Source organism: Sapajus apella, unplaced genomic scaffold (genome assembly GCF_009761245.1).
Source record: "Sapajus apella isolate SASKATOON/1434 unplaced genomic scaffold, GSC_monkey_1.0 scaffold93, whole genome shotgun sequence".
NCBI classification, from domain to species: Eukaryota; Metazoa; Chordata; class Mammalia; order Primates; family Cebidae; genus Sapajus; species Sapajus apella.
The window spans coordinates 384,613-400,567 of record NW_022437033.1 but is presented as its reverse complement, the minus strand read 5'-3'; positions in this window follow the sequence as shown (position 1 = coordinate 400,567).

The window sequence follows — 15,955 nt, the reverse complement described above, 5'->3', positions numbered from 1 at the left end:
GTAGGGAAAAAAATGTAGTGAGTATATTTTAATATTTTCTAAGGATTGCTTTTTGAAACTGACTTTGCTTTAGTTATTCATTATATTTATAGAACATATGTCAGCCACATTCATATATATATGTATTTTAATCAATCTCATTTTATAGCTGAGGAAACCAGAAAATGAAAAATTGTAAACACAGCTTAACAAAAATCTGATATTTTTCTAAAGTATTTATTGGTAAAAATGATTGAAGAGGTAAGTGGGAGGACACTCAGAGGATTGCAAGCAAGTTGTAGTTGAATGGCAGTTTAAAGAAGTAATTCAAAGAGTAAGATTCTTATCCAAATTGAGCTTGAAATTCCTACTACATAACCAATCACAAGCAAAAACTTGTTCAAATGCATTGAGTCAGTTCTCTCTGAATAAAATTCCTTCAAGTGCTGTGCAAAGTGCAAGCCGTAAACAGTTGAACTGCCACAATAAATTAGTCTCCAGAGATCTGTGCACGCATGTACGCATCTGGCTTTCATGTGGTCCTTAATGAAACCAGAAACTGATTACTGGATAATCATATTTGTTGCAATTATGCTCTCAAAATTGAATCGCATGTTTCAAAAAGGTTTTATTTCTGAAAACAATCTTTCATAATAATCCAATCCTGTTTAGTCTGAAAGGACTACAGTGGCCACCACTAATGAAATAATAGATGCAAAGACTGGAGATCACAGAAAAAGCCATCTAGTCTTTGTCTTTTTGTTGTTGTTGTTCTTGTCATACTAGCCAGAATATAGGACATTTAAGCATTAAGCAATATCCCAGGATTCTTTCTGTCACCTCTTAAAAATGCAACTGAGAAAGATCGTGGCATTCATTATGTAGTGACAGTAATATTGTAATTCTCCAGATCTCTTGAAACAGTGAGGAAGAGATAGTTGCCTGGCTTTGACACAGTATTCTTATCTTAATGAAAATCACAACTAAGGAGCTCTTCCACAGTAACCACTATGCTCAGGAGAGTCTCATGATAACCTACTCAAGCACTTCCCAAGTCTCAAAAAAGAAAGTTAATTATCCAGCTTCACACACATACAGAAAGATTGCTAGCCACAGGTCAGACTTGCAGCTACATAACTTCTGGTGCATGTAGCAAACAATGTCACTGCCTATTGACTGGGAGTCAGGGTTTCCTGCTAGTCAAATGCCAGTAGGTCTCAAAGTCTTACTGGTAGCTCTCTAAGCCGGTGGCTGCTATATTATATCTCCCCCACGTGGGCTTTCTTGTATTTTGTTTTCTTGTATGTTTTTGTTGTTTGTTTGTTTCTTTTCTTTTTTCACTGGGGTTTTCAATGATCTCTAGCAGTTGTAGAGCAACTGCGGCAGCATCTCCTCTCTGACCCCTCTCTGGGACTGGGGTCATCGTTTTCCCTACCTCTTCCCTCATGGCCTCTTTCACTAAAAATCTACACTCCTTCTGGCCCCCTTTCTCTGTCTCCTTACCCCAACACACATGCATACTGTCCTGTGATCTCAGTGCTTCTGAGGAAAGTCTTCCCATTCTGCAAAATTATTTGGGAACTCCTAGGATAGCATATAAAAAATATTGTGGAAAAACTATAGACACAGATTTTCATGGATCAACATAGGAGAATATGTGCACTGTTAGAGTCAATAAAATTCTAAATGTAATCACCAATTGAAATTCTTCAAATAATTTGGATTTGAAGTCCTTGAAATATGATTTTTATTTAACAGTGAATGGTGAGGCTGAGGAGGTGTGATGGGGCTGTCCTGAGTTATATTAAATGCACACTTACAACCTTTCATCTTAACAGTCAAACAGGCTGTCCGGGACTAAAGCCAAAGTCATCAGACAAAATAATCAAAAATACAACAAGAAAATGTAAGGAACAAGATGTATTGCAGTGACAGTTTATTCAAGCTGTAGATGGGAAGTTAGGTGCTCAGATAATGAACCGAAAGAGAAAACAGAGACCTAACAGAAAGATAGCCTTCTACTTCATGTTTCTATCAATGGTGGGGGGAGGGGGGGATGATGGGAAGCATACAAGAATTCTGTATTCACACACACCAATATACTGAATTAATATTTTTCACTTTGAGGTGGTTGCACAGATTCTGTTTTGCAGATAGCAGTAGGGCATACTGGAATGCACATGGTCTTAGAATGAAGTCCTGCTTCCACACAACATAAGTTTTCAACCCTGCTGCACATAAAAAATCACCAGGAAGGTTTTAAAAATCTAGATGCCTGTGCCCCATCTCCAGATGTCTAATTCACTGAGTGCAGCCTAGGCATCTAGCTACTTTTTAAAACTCCCTAGGTGATTCTAATGAGTACTCATATTTGAAAATCTCTGTCCTGGAGCAGCAGTTCTTAAAATGTGATCTCTGTCCCAATAGCATCAGCATCACCTGTAACTTGTTAGAAATGTGGATTCTCCAGCCCCATTCCAGATGCTCAGATTCGGAAACTGAGTATAGGATCCAGCAAACTTTTAACAAGCACTACAGCTGATTCTGATGCACTCTAAAGCTGGAGAAGCACTACCATAGAGCAATGGCTCTGTAAAATTTTGGTTTATGCAAGAGCAACCTTGAAGTCTTGTAAAAATGCAGATCTGCATTAGTAATTCAAAAGGGAGGCCTGAGATTCTGCATTCCCAACATGCTCTCAGATACTATCTAAAAATTGTGAGTAGTGAGGTGTCTTGGCCCGCTTGCTGTTGCTTACTCTTGAAACTGGGTAATTTAAAAAGAAAACAAATTTGTTTCCTATAGTTATGGGGGCTCGGAAGACCAAGGTCAAGTGGATGCACCTGGGTATAAGGCCTTCATGCTGTTGGGAATGCTCTGCAGAGAACTGAGGTATTGTATGGCAGAGGCTAAATATGCTAGCTCAGTTCTCTCTTCCTTTTCTTTTTTTCTTTTTGAGACAGAGTTTTCCTCTGTCGCCAAGGCTGAAGCGCAGTGGCACGATCTCGGCTTACTGCAACCTCCGCCTCCCGGGTTCAAGCAATTCTCCTACTTCAGGCTCCTGAGTAGCTGAGATTACAGGCTCCTGCCACCACGCCCAGCTAATTTTTGTATTTTCAGTAGAGACAGGGTTTCGCCATATTAGCTAGGCTGGTCTCAAACTCCTGACCTCGTGATCTGCCCACCTCAGCCTCCCAAAGTGCTGGGATTACAGGCAGCAGCCACCATGGCCGGCCTCTTCCTTTTCTTATAAAGCCGCTAGTCCACTTTTGTGATAACCCATTAATTTATTAACACACAAATCCATTAATCCATGAATGAATTAATCCACTCATTGAGGCAATGAATTAACCCATTCACTTCTTAAAGAATGCACCTCTCAATACTGACCCACTAGAGATTAAGTTTCAACATGAGTTTGGAAGGGAAAAACATTCAAATCATAGAAGCATAGAAGGATTGTTCTCCAATTTTGCTGTGTACAAGAATTTGTAAAATGCTTTATATAAATGCAACTTTCCTGGTCCAAAAGTTTTGGAGTTGGCATATGGGAGGTGAGGCCTAAGAATGCATATTTTAACAAGAAGCTCAGGCGATTCTCATCCAAGTGTCCTCAGACCACACACATTGAAACATTAAAAGCAAGCTCTGAAACTCAACCTGGGGCAAATCACTTGACCTCTCTGAGTCCTCATGTCCTCATCTGTTGATTAAAGCTCATAATTCCTTCCCTGTCTACCTGAGAGAATTGTTGCCAAGATCAACTGAGATAATACTAGTGAATTTGCTAAGCAATTTATACCAGAAATCAAAGCAAAAAACAGAGTTTGGTACTCAGCTATCAGAGTTGTGAAAGTGGACAAGGACTTACAATAGCCATGTTATTGTGAAATGGCTCATTGAGAGTAAGAACAGCATATTCCTTGAACTGTCAAGAGCAGCACGCCTTGTGCCATAACCTGTGATCTAAACTGCATTGAAACTCGGAACCACTCTGAAGGCTGTGACATCTTGATTGTACGGATAGAAGAAAAGTCTCCTCTTAAAACACAAGCACCTGTAGGCACATGTGTGGGCATGCATGTATAAACACATACACACATTGATGTACCCTACTTGTTACTTTGGTGTATATTATGGTTCTCTACCCAGATTTCCTCTTAAAGGGATCTTAAACCTGTTGGGGCTCAGAAAACAGCACTCCGAAATGATGGCCTCAGAAGCAAAAGTTTTTCTCTGACCTTCTCCTGCCCTCCTGTATCTCAGTCCCATTCTCCCCAAGGCTAGCCATAGAAACTAGAATCCCTCCTGCCCAAGGTGGGTCATAGAAACCAGAATCTCTTTTCCTTAATGTCAGCCATAAAACCCAAAAATATTACTCTTTCTTTCCACTTTGTGTGGAAAACTAGCCATAAAGAAATCATTTGACCTACCTTTTTTTAGTCATAGAGCCCCGTTCCAGAGAAGGCTCTGCTCCACACCCAGAAGGAAGGAATGTATTCTCAGAGAGGCTAAGAAGAGTCTGGACAGATAGGTCCTGCTGGGTTTCCCCACTCAGTCCATTATCATTAGACCATATCTTTCAGTCCAATCCTATTTCCACATGGCTGTCCCTATGTAACCAGCAAAAGGGTCCGGCTGTTCGCCACTTACAGAAATAAACCAAAATAATAACAAGTTATGATAAAAAGAGAGTGAGACTTTATTATCTGTGCCAGCAAGGGGACGGGCAGAAAATAATTCTACTCTTCAATTAGTGGAAGGAATGCAGTTTTGTTTTTTTTTTTTTAAAGGGTTTGGAGTGCAGAAGAGGCAAGGCAGGGCTAGGAGGTGCCACGCAATGTGACTTGCTCTGATGGCTAATCTTGAATTATTGTTCCATCTGGTGAAGGGGCCATCGTGGCCCAACCAGCTGACAAATTAATCACAGTCAATCTTGCAGCCAATCTCTAGTGGAGAGTGGGTTCCAGCTTTGAAGTAATCTTTTATTGGAGAGAGAATTCTGGAGGTGTCTGGTCCATATTGGGATCTGACCCATGAAGCTTGTAAGGAAATATGTGACCAGATAAGTGAGTATGGTGTATGCTTACCAAGCATCTAGGTAAATGAATATGCATAAGGCATGGGGGCATAAAGTGGAAAATGGAAGGGAAAGAAAACATTGAGGCTGTAAAGTTTATCTCAGAGCTGCATCTTGAAACTGAGGGGAGGGAGGAGGAGGAAAGGGGAAAGGAAAAGAAAATGTAAACCTGGTTTGAGGTTAAGCTGCTAAGCTGCTCCGTTATACATACTGTGTTGAATTGAAGCATAAAAACGGATCATTTTTCTTGTATCTTTGAGTTTTCATCCTAAAGGCTCTGGTGTGTACACATTGTATCAATCTGTATACCTTTTCTCCAATTAATCTGCCTTTTGTGAATTGTTTCTTCAGTGAGCCTTCAGGAAGTGAAGGGGAAGCTTTCCCTTTTGGCCTCGACATACCCATCCCACAACTACTGGAAATATCACTGGCAGATAATTGCCAGCTGCATCATTCACTGCTAATTGCCCACAACCACTGGAGCCTAACCTCCAAAATAATAAATTGAAAACAATATTTCATTTTATGCAAGAAATGACAAATTGGTGTCACTTTCAACGATTGAAAAAATGCAAAGGTGGTGGTCCGCAGCATACCCCCATTTATGTGTGGGTTTTTTTTGAGACTGAGTCTCACTCTGTCACCCAGGCTGGAGTGCAATGGTGCGATCTTGGCTCACTGCAATCTCTGCCTCCTGGGTTTGAGCAATTCTCCTGCTTCAGCCTCCTGAGTAGCTGGGACTACAGGCACGTGCAACCACCCCCAGCTAATTTTTGTATTTTTAGTAGAAACGGGGTTTCACCGTTGGCCAGGCTAGTCTTGAACTCTGACTTCAGGTGATCCACCAGCCTCGGCTTCCCAAAGTTTAGGGATTACAGTCGTGAGCCACCATGTCCAGCCACATACCCCCACTTAAATTCATCAGCCAGGTGCCTATAAAAACTGAATGGATCATGATAAATAACAACAGGCTACCAGAAAGTTAATCAAGTAGTAGCCCAAGTAGTTGCTTAGGAACATTGGAAACAATTCTCTGAGGTTGGCAGGGTAGGAAATATGAGCCTTATTCAGCAGATGAGGTAATTAGCAATGGGGTCAAGTGATTTCCCCTAAGCGAAGTCTCAGAACTTTCTTTTAGGTCAATGTTCCAATGTGTGGCCTGAGGACACCTGTATTAGAATCACCTGGGCTTCTTGTTAAAATGTACAGTCTTAGGACTTAGCTCCCATGTGCTCCAAAACTTTTGGACTTAGAAATCTGCATTTATATGAAGCGCTCTGCCTATTCTTGTGCACAGGAAAGTTGAAGAACAATCATTTATAGCCTTGTGCTATGGTTTGAATATTTGTTTCCTCAGAATCATATTGATGTACTATACAATACATCTATGCTAGAGCAATTTAACATCAATCGGCCTGTTTTTCCCTCTGAAGTACCACTGATACCAGGGCTGACAAAGCAGCATTAATTGAGGCTGTTACTTGGTTGAGCTTGCAGTAGTCCTTAATCGTTGTCCAGAATTTATCTTGTTTCTGCAGGAGCCAGATCGCCAAATTAAATGGAAATATGACAGGTTCTAACCACTCTGTATCCTTTAGATCTTTAAGATTAGCACTAATCTGCCCTATCGTCCCCCTGGGCTGTAATATTGTTTTTCATTTACTAGGTTGAATGGGAAATAGGAGGATTCAGAAATCTACATTTGATCTTCACCACTATAACATCTTTTACACCATAGGCCAGTAACTCAATATAGAAAATATTCCAATTGTGAGGTATGTCAGTACTAATTATATCTTTGGGGACTGAAGAAGTGTCATCAAGTGTGCCTATGGGCCTGTTGGACCCACTTTAAACCAGATTTTGACCAGGTGTCCATTTATCACTTGGCCCCATGTACCCCCCTTTCTAATAAAGGGGCAATGACAATGATATGGGTCTCTAGGTATCAATATTAAGTCAGAAGTTGTGCCCAGGAGTCCTTTAACTGTCTCATTATTCCTTTTTTTCTAGTGTACAGTTACCAGAGTAAATGACCAGAGATCCCTTAGGGAAGAATCAGAGAAAACATCACAGTATATGCTTGCCATAGTGTTACAGGTTTCTTCTTCCCAGATATCTAGCCAGCTCTTCAGTCAGTAGATTATATGTCTGAAATCTGGCTCAGATTCAATAACTGGACAAGGTAGTATGAGTTTTTATTGAGGTAATGTTCTCAGCCTCCTACTAATGAACCTTTGCTTTCTTTGATTATATATATAAAGTAGTACATTCATTGTTCCTAGTGATGCCTAGGCACACTATATTCTATTAGTATTCTTCATACTCATTGGAGGTCAAGCCCTCTTGGCTGCTACTAGTACATGACTGTTTATTACAGTAATTATGACTCCCTGGCTTCTGGTTATTAAGCCTCCCGTTTGACCACTATTGAATCATGACCCCATCTTACTATCAACAGGCTCCATGACAACTCTCCTGCCATCAGTGATAGCCTACAGAGGAAAACCACCACTGAACTTTTGAATGATGTCATTACCTATCTCATCAGCATATTCCTGATAGCCCTGCCGTGAAATATAATCCTCTTGTAGGTCTGGTCTCATCTATCCATTACTGCATTTCCACTTTCCTTAGCCTTTTAATCCTTTGTCCATTGTCTATCATAACATTATAAAACTCTTCAGAATGGGCCATTGCTTTCTCCATGTTTCTAAGAGGCAGCCTGGCAGTGAGTTTATACCATTCCTTGAAGTTTTTGCTAGGGTGTTGCCATGGACTGAATTTTCCAGCCCCCCCCCAACAAAATTCATATGTTGCAAACCCAACCACCAATGTGTAGGGCCTTTGGGAGTTGGTTAGATCATGAGAGTGGAGCCCTCATTAATGGGATTAGGGTCCTTATAAAAGAGGTGTCAGAGACAAGCCCTCCTGTATTTCACCATGTGAGGACATAGCTTAGAAGGTATCATCTATGACTCAGGAAACTGGTTCTTACCAGATGCCAAATTCGCCTTGATCTTGGACTTCCCAACCTCCAGAACTTGTGAGCAATAAATTCTGTTATCACCACTCAGTTTTTGATATTTTCTCATAGCAGCTGGAAAGGACTAAGATGGATATTAAATTCAGTGATCTGGAAGAGTGCTCCCAAGTCAATAACTCTTCCTTGTTTAGTTTAATGATACGGTCTTCTTAGTCAAGCATCTTCAACATCTAGTCACACAGGTATTTGCTCAGCTACTGTTTGTACATTCCGGCTACTTCTTGTAGTTTCTTTGAAGTATAGTGTCATTCCTCTATTGTCATACTCATTACACATCCAGTTGAATTAAGCTGTGACATAACCCTACTTATCAACCTGGTAACCAGGAGATGACAAGTGGCAAATTCTGATGGGGTCCCTCTTGCTTTGTATGGGAAGGGCTCTGCAGTGTCTTCTGGCACAGAGGTAGTGCTAGCTCTTAATAGAGAATGGGGAACCATTCTGCAGTTTTTGAGGGCTCGGTGGAGTCCAGGAGTCAAAAATATTTAGGACATACAATCATACATCTCCATCTCATGTGTTGGGGTGCTAGGTTTTCCTAACTAGGTCCCTGGCCTTGGAATAACAGACTTACCTAGAGATTCAATCATCTTTGTAGTTCAGTGATCCTAACTAAGTGGTTCTCAACACCAAGAAATGTTTCTCTCAGAGAAATATTTGGCAATCTCTGAAGTCATTTTTATTGTCATAATGTTGTAGTATTTTGCTCCTTAGTTCAGCTAAAACCGGGGTTCTTGTTATACACCCAGGAAAAATTAGGGATATGGATACTGTAAGGTTTATTGCCGATGTAGAATGAGGAAACTGAGGCAAGTATGAGAAAATGAGAAGCCAATTTATTCAGCTCCCGGGTGAGGTTCTGTGGTCCAGGAAGGAGCCAAAGAAGTCGCGCCTGGCTGTTTAGGTCATGGGGTTTTATGGGAAGGGAAGGCGATTGATTGGCTATTGGGGAAACAAAGCAAAGGCAATTTTATTGGCTGTCAGGAAGCAGGAAGTGCCTGAAACTAGTTGCTATTGTTAGGTGGGTGGGACTTTGGGTAAGTGGGTCTTGATTGGCTGTTGGGGAAACAAAGTGAAGGCAATCCTATTGGCTATTAAGAAGCAGGAAATGCCTGGAGCTAGTGGTTATGGGTAGGCGGGCGGGACCTTGGGCCTTGATTGACTGTTGGGGAAACAAAGTGAAGGCAATCTTATTGGCTATTAAGAAGAAGGAAATGTCTGGAGCTAGTGGTCATGGGTAAGGGAGCGGGACCTTGGGTAAGCGGGACTTCCGGGGGCATACAGAGCAGACTGCTACTGGGCAGGGCCTGATGTGGCTTCTTTAAAAAATTTTCCTGCAAGGTTTATCAACAGCAGGCTGGGGGTTAAATGCATAATTTAGTGCTGAATGTGGGCTTGGGTCTGGTATGCGGAGGCGGGTGCGGGGAAGCCATGCGGCAAGGCCAGATAACGAGCTTGGGTGATGATGCAGTTATCAGGCGCAGAGAGAGATGGATGTATCCATTTAACTCTCTGCGAGGCAGCTGGCCTTACAGATACATTGAAGGGTGAGTACAGCAGAATTTTATTGGGCAAAAAGGAAAAAAAGAAAAAAAAAAGACTCAACAAACTGAGATGGAGTCCTCCCAACAGGCCCTCCACCTCACAGATTAAATCCCAGTTCACCACAGGAGCTGAAGAGAACAGGCTCCTCCCCTGCATAAGGTGATACCCTGTGGCTCCATCCATTTCCCCCAGTGCCCATGTCAGGCCCCAGTCCACTATGAGCATGCCTAGACAAGACACGGACAGGTTCCCTCATCTGCACAAAAGCGTCAATGTAAACACTTGTGAGTAGGGTCAGAATTCTCCAGGGACCCCTTTTTATCTATCTAGGCATTTGGCTGGCTCAATAATGGGGTTGGGGTGTTGCTTGTATCTGGTGGGTAGACACTGGAATGCCACTAAGCATTGTTTAATGCTCTGGACAACAACAACAAAGAAGTGTTTTGCTCAAAATGTCAGTCGTGTGGATGAAAAACCATTCTAACATTTCTTGATGTTAGAATGTTCTCAGGAAATAAGTATGACCAACCAGATTTCTGGAGAAACTTTCCTAGATGGGGCAAGCTTACTATAAGGTATACTATAAAGAGCAGGGTAGAGAGTGAATACTGTTGTATTCACCCATATTTTCTTGGTTTATATGCTATTAAGGGGAAAAAAGAAGATAGATGGATTCTTCAGATGCTAATAGCTGACAGCTGAGTCCCTCACTAGCCATCCTTTTTGAGTGAACACCGTTGCCTGAACCTAAGCTCATGCCCCCTCCCAAGGATTGTCTCATGGCTAATGGCTGGCTGAAAAAGCTATGCAAAACTTTAGCCCCCTTACCTCAATTCAGAACAACTCTGAAGTCTATCTCTGCTTCAGAACTCTCTGTAAGGTTGCTCGATATCAGCTTCTCCCTGTATTCAACTGAGGCAAGCTTCTCCCTCTACGCAACCCTGCCTTCCTCACCTCCTTACATGTAGGCCTTTCAAGAGGATTTCACAATAGACCTGCTCCTAACTCTCCATCTCAGAGTTTGTTTTCAGGGAACACAATCTATTATTTATGTGGATGTCAGGTGCTATATTTAATTTATTCCAATGAAGCAACTATTCTTTCCATTAAAAAGTTGTGCACAGTCCAAATAATGCTACCTTCTGTGATACAAGTACTGTTTTAATATGAAGATACCAAGATTCATAGCATTTGGGTTAATATAACAGAATGCCATAGACCAAGTGGGTAAAACAACCAACATTTATTTCTCACAGTTCTGGGCGGTGGAAGGCCTAAATCACGGTGCCAGCAGATCTGGTGTCTGCTGAGGGCCCACTGCCTGGTTTGAAAACAGCTGGCTTGTCTTCTAATTGTATCCTTCCATGGCAAAAAGCAGAGACAAGAGGCAATCTTTCTCTTATAAGAGCACTAATCCCATGATGAGGGCTCCATCCTCACAATCTAATTACTTCCCAAAGACTTCACTCCAAATACCACCACATTTCGAATTAGGATTTCAATATATGAATTTTGGAGGGACACAAACATTCAGTCCATAGCAACAACTATGATATAAAGTGTATGCATACAAACTTCAGTGTGATTTTTAATCTATAATTTTTAGTGTAATTTTAATCCTGGGGAATTCTTTGTTTACTGTAAAAATACTATGTCAGTTGATATGTTCTAATCCAGAGATCAGAAGTTCTGCAAATGGCTGAGTAAATTTATCCAGGTAGAACCTGTCCTTCTTAAAAATTACTATTTATTTTTTTGTCTCATCCTTGGAGTGTGCTGTAATCAGAGTTATAAATACCATTAAGTAGAATATTCACCTGTTTTTATTTGTGAAGCAGTGGGAGTGAGGAGAGGGGGTTGACCAGTACACCAAGAAAAAACTGGAAAACTATTTGTCAAAAAAGGATACAAGAGAGAAGAAAAACCCTGCCACTGAATAATTTTTATATTGTCTTTAATTTACACTAAAATATTTCAGTATAGACAGTGTGACATATAGATGTGTGATTTACCTTTAATCTATAGCCTAAGGAGGAGTTCAGCTAGAACCCAAATCAAGATTAACTAGTCCGGATCCCTCAGAATACAGAGAGTCATCTGGGAGCCAATGAGATAGAGGGACTTGTTCGAAGTTACAAATCTAGTCACTAGTGGTACCAGGACAAGCATTTGGGTCTCACACTATCCAGTACTTTCTGACATATTACAGAAACTACTAACAAAGTTTTGAATTACCAAACTGCATAGATGTGAAGCAACTATAAGCCAGAACAAATGGGTAAAACTGCATACCACCAATAAATGTCATTAGCAGTCATCTTTATAATGCAGCTTTGAACATAGAAACAAAAGGCCTTAAGAACAGCCTTTAGGAGCTTGCAACCTGTTCATAAATAGAAAGGCTTTTATACATCTATGTGATAAATAATTACAGTTTTCATTCCACTGCATTCAACTCTCAAGAGTCATGAAGGTAATTAAACCCATAACTCATGCACCTATCAAATATTCACAATGTAAGTGTTGAAAATCAATTCTTAAAATAAAAATATTGGTTACTAAGGAAGTATAAGTAATTAACTGCAAGAATTCGCCATCAAAATAGACTGTTTTTCTTTGCTGATATAATCAGCACTGACAATTCTGAGAGCTTACTCAGCCCTCTATAATATTACTTTCAGCAAGAGGAATTTCCCTAGCATCATTTCATGCAGACACTCCGGCTATTTCATTTTATTTGTTGTGATATCTAAATCTAAGCTATGTTTTCATATATTCTGTTAAGGTATCTAATATTTTTCTTCAGCTGAGGCAACTTTCACAAATAACATCGGCACATTTAATCATATACTTGTCATAAAATAAAAATGTAAACGTTTTCTCATGTAATAATCCACTCTCAACCTCAAATTGTTGGGTTTTGTTTTTTGTTTTTTTTTTCCTGATCTGTAGCAGTAACCCAAGAAATGTTTTTCAAAGTGGAAGGGTTTTACTTAGGCCAATCGGGCTTTGTCCTCACAAAGCAAGCTTAACTTAAACCAATGTTCGACTTCTTGTCATTGCGTGGGTGAAGAATTGCTCCTGTCTTTGCCTCCACACAGCTGCGTCTATCCCCTTATTTGTTTGTTTCCGACTCCCTCTCCTGTCAAGCCTGAACCTGCCTAGTGAGACCTAACTTCTAACATTGCTCAGAGGAGTTTCTGGAATGAAAAGCTGTGACTGCAACACATTTCTGCCCTTTCTTCTTCTTTTGGAAAAGGATTAAGCCACATATGAGAAAATAATGAAATCTGAGGACAACTCATTTAATTACTTACAAGTCAGTCCTGGATTTCTCCCTCTAAATTATTCTCTTGCCCATAAATACCTGAGAAAACCTCACTGACATCTACTTATAGGAAATAACCAGCCCTCCTTATCCATGGCTTCCGCATTCATGGGTTCAACCAACCGAGGATTGAAAACATTTAACTTGTACAGACGTTTTCTCTTCTCATTATTATTAATATTATTTGAGATGAAGTTTTGCTCTTGTTGCCCACGCTGGAGTGCAATGGTGCAATCTCGGCTCACCGCAACCTCTGCCTCCTGGGTTCAAGCAATTCTCCTGTCTCAGCCTCCTGAGTAGCTGGGATGACAGGTATGTGCCACCATTCCTGGCTAATTTTGTATTTTTAGTAGAGACGAGCTTTCTCCATATTGGTCCGGCTGGTCTTGAACTCCCGACCTCAGGTGATCTGCCTGCCTCAGCCTCCCCAAGTGCTGGATTACAGGGGTGAGCCACCGTGCCCAGACTCTCTTGTCATCATTATCTAAATCATAAAGTATAGCGACTATTTGCAGAGTCTTCACATTGTATTGTGTATTGCAAATAACCTAGAGATAATTTAAAATGTATGAGAGTATATGCATAGGTTATATGCAAATTCTACACCATTTTATATCAGGGAGTTGAACATCCCTGTATTTTGGTAACCAAGGGGATCCTGGTACCAGTCTGCCTCAATACCAAGGGATGACTGTACCCATTTTAATACTTAGAATAAAACTATTGTTATTCCAAGGCAAGAGTTATATCAGATATCACAAGTAATTGTCACTAGTAGCCATTTTTGTAGTGTAACTTTGAAGTTAGAAACAAATGGCCTTGAGAACAGCCTTTAAGAGCCAGTAACCAGTTCACAAGTAGAAAGGCTGTACATAGCTGGTTGAGGAATTGTCTGGGTAAAAACATGTAGTATCTAATCAAAGAGCAAACATTTTCTTAGAAATGTTTCTCTGAGATCCACAACATTCTTCTCTCAAACATTTTTCCACACTATTTTCCCAAGGTTATCGCTGTTTTTTTCAATAAAGAAACAATGATCACCATTTAAATGTAGCCAAAACATATAGACAGGTGCTGCTATTTCCAAAATGTGAGACAGAAGATCCGCAAGGTAATACAACTCTGTTTTCTGTAATATTCTAATACTGTGCACAAAATTTCTATTGTTGCTAAAGAGCATTAATAGTAGACAAAATACCAAGTCAGTAGAGCTATGTCCAAGTCACTGTCTACATGTCTCTGCCCCACCAGCTTCCACCATTCCTTGCAGAGAATATATAGAAAAAGACAACACAAGGTTGAATTCTGACTAACCATTTGAGAGGAGTTCATAAAATAACAATTTTTATAATAATTATTTGGTGGTGAGGCCAGACTCCCTCTCAGAACATTTCCTGCTTGAAGAAATGAAGGTGGGGATTCTTTGGAAGTAGAATCACATACAGAAAAAATTTTTAGGCTATCTTATCTGAGGACCTAGAATAGCAGAACCTCTTTCCTTTGGCCTCAGCAGTGCTATGATATATAAGCATGGGAAGTTAGAAGCTCCCTGGTTTTGGTTGTTTGACTGTAAGACACCATGCTTAGTAGCTCCTAGGACAGCTGTGAAGCAGCAGAGACCCTGGGCTATAGGAAAGCAGCTACAGCAACAGCAGGGAACTGGGTCATATGTAGATTACAAGAAGCTTCAGGCAAGAAGGACAAATTCCATTCCTGACTGCCACTTACCTTTTGCATCTTGAACCTCAACTTCTTGAAGTATAAAAGCTGATCTATGCATATAGGCTTCAGAGTAGCTATAAGATAAAATAAGATGGCCTATGTAAAAAATATTCTTTGTAAATGTTTCTCTAAAATGTAATGGGCTGGAAAATACCTGTTTTCATAATTATTATATTATTATACAGCATCAGTTCCTCTACTTAATTTTTCTGTAATTCTCATGTAGATGTTATGCATGTTTTAAAATAGTTTATCTACCTATTTCCGAAGTGTGGATTTATTAGGCTATAAACTTCACCAGCATTTGTATAATTTAATACAATTTTACACTTTTAAATTATTTCATTTTCAACTTGAAGAGCCCTTCAGAAAATATTTCTGAATTTGTGATGCACTTAAGAATTTATCTTTTGGGGTTGGGTAAACAGTCAATGCTAAAGACAGTTCTTCAGTAGAAATTCTGTGGTTCCCTGTTGATGAGCCCCACTCCCAGAGTCAGTGGAAGCCAGGAATTTGCACATTTAACAAGAAACCACCATCATTCTTTTTTGATGCAGGTAATTCCTTATTCATAAGTTAAATTAACTTTATAATACAAGTTATTCAAGGTGAGTAATACGTTCTCAAGCATTTTAAGAATTACTCAAGGTGGCAGGGCACAGTGGCTCACACCTTTGGGAGTAATTCCACACTTTGGGAGGCCAAGGCAGGCTGATCACTTGAGCCCAAGAGTTCAAGACCAGCTTGGGAAACATGACAAAACCCATATCTACAAAAAAAATACAAACATTAGCAAGGCATGGTGTCACACACCTGTTGTCCCAGCTACTCTGGAGGCTGAGGCCGGAGGATCACCTGAGCCTCGGGAGGTTGAGGCTGCAGTGAGCAGTAACTGCACCACTGCACTACAGCCTGGGTGACAGAGTGAGACCCTGTCTCAAAAAAAAAAAAAATTACTCAAGCTGTTTAATAAGTATACAGATAACCAGGCCTCTTCCTAGAAAATCTGTTTAAGTTTATTTGAATTAAAACCGAGGAATCTGTATTTTTACAGGCACCACAAGTGACTGTTATTATAAACACACACACATTTTTTTTTGAGATTGAGTCTCCCACTGTCACCTTGGCTGGAGTGCAGTGGTGCAATCTCGGCTCACTGCAACCTCCGCCTCCCAGGTTCAAGTGATTCTCCTCCCTCAGCCTCCTGAGTAGCTGGGATTCCAAATGTCTGCTTCCATGCCTGGCTAATTTTTTG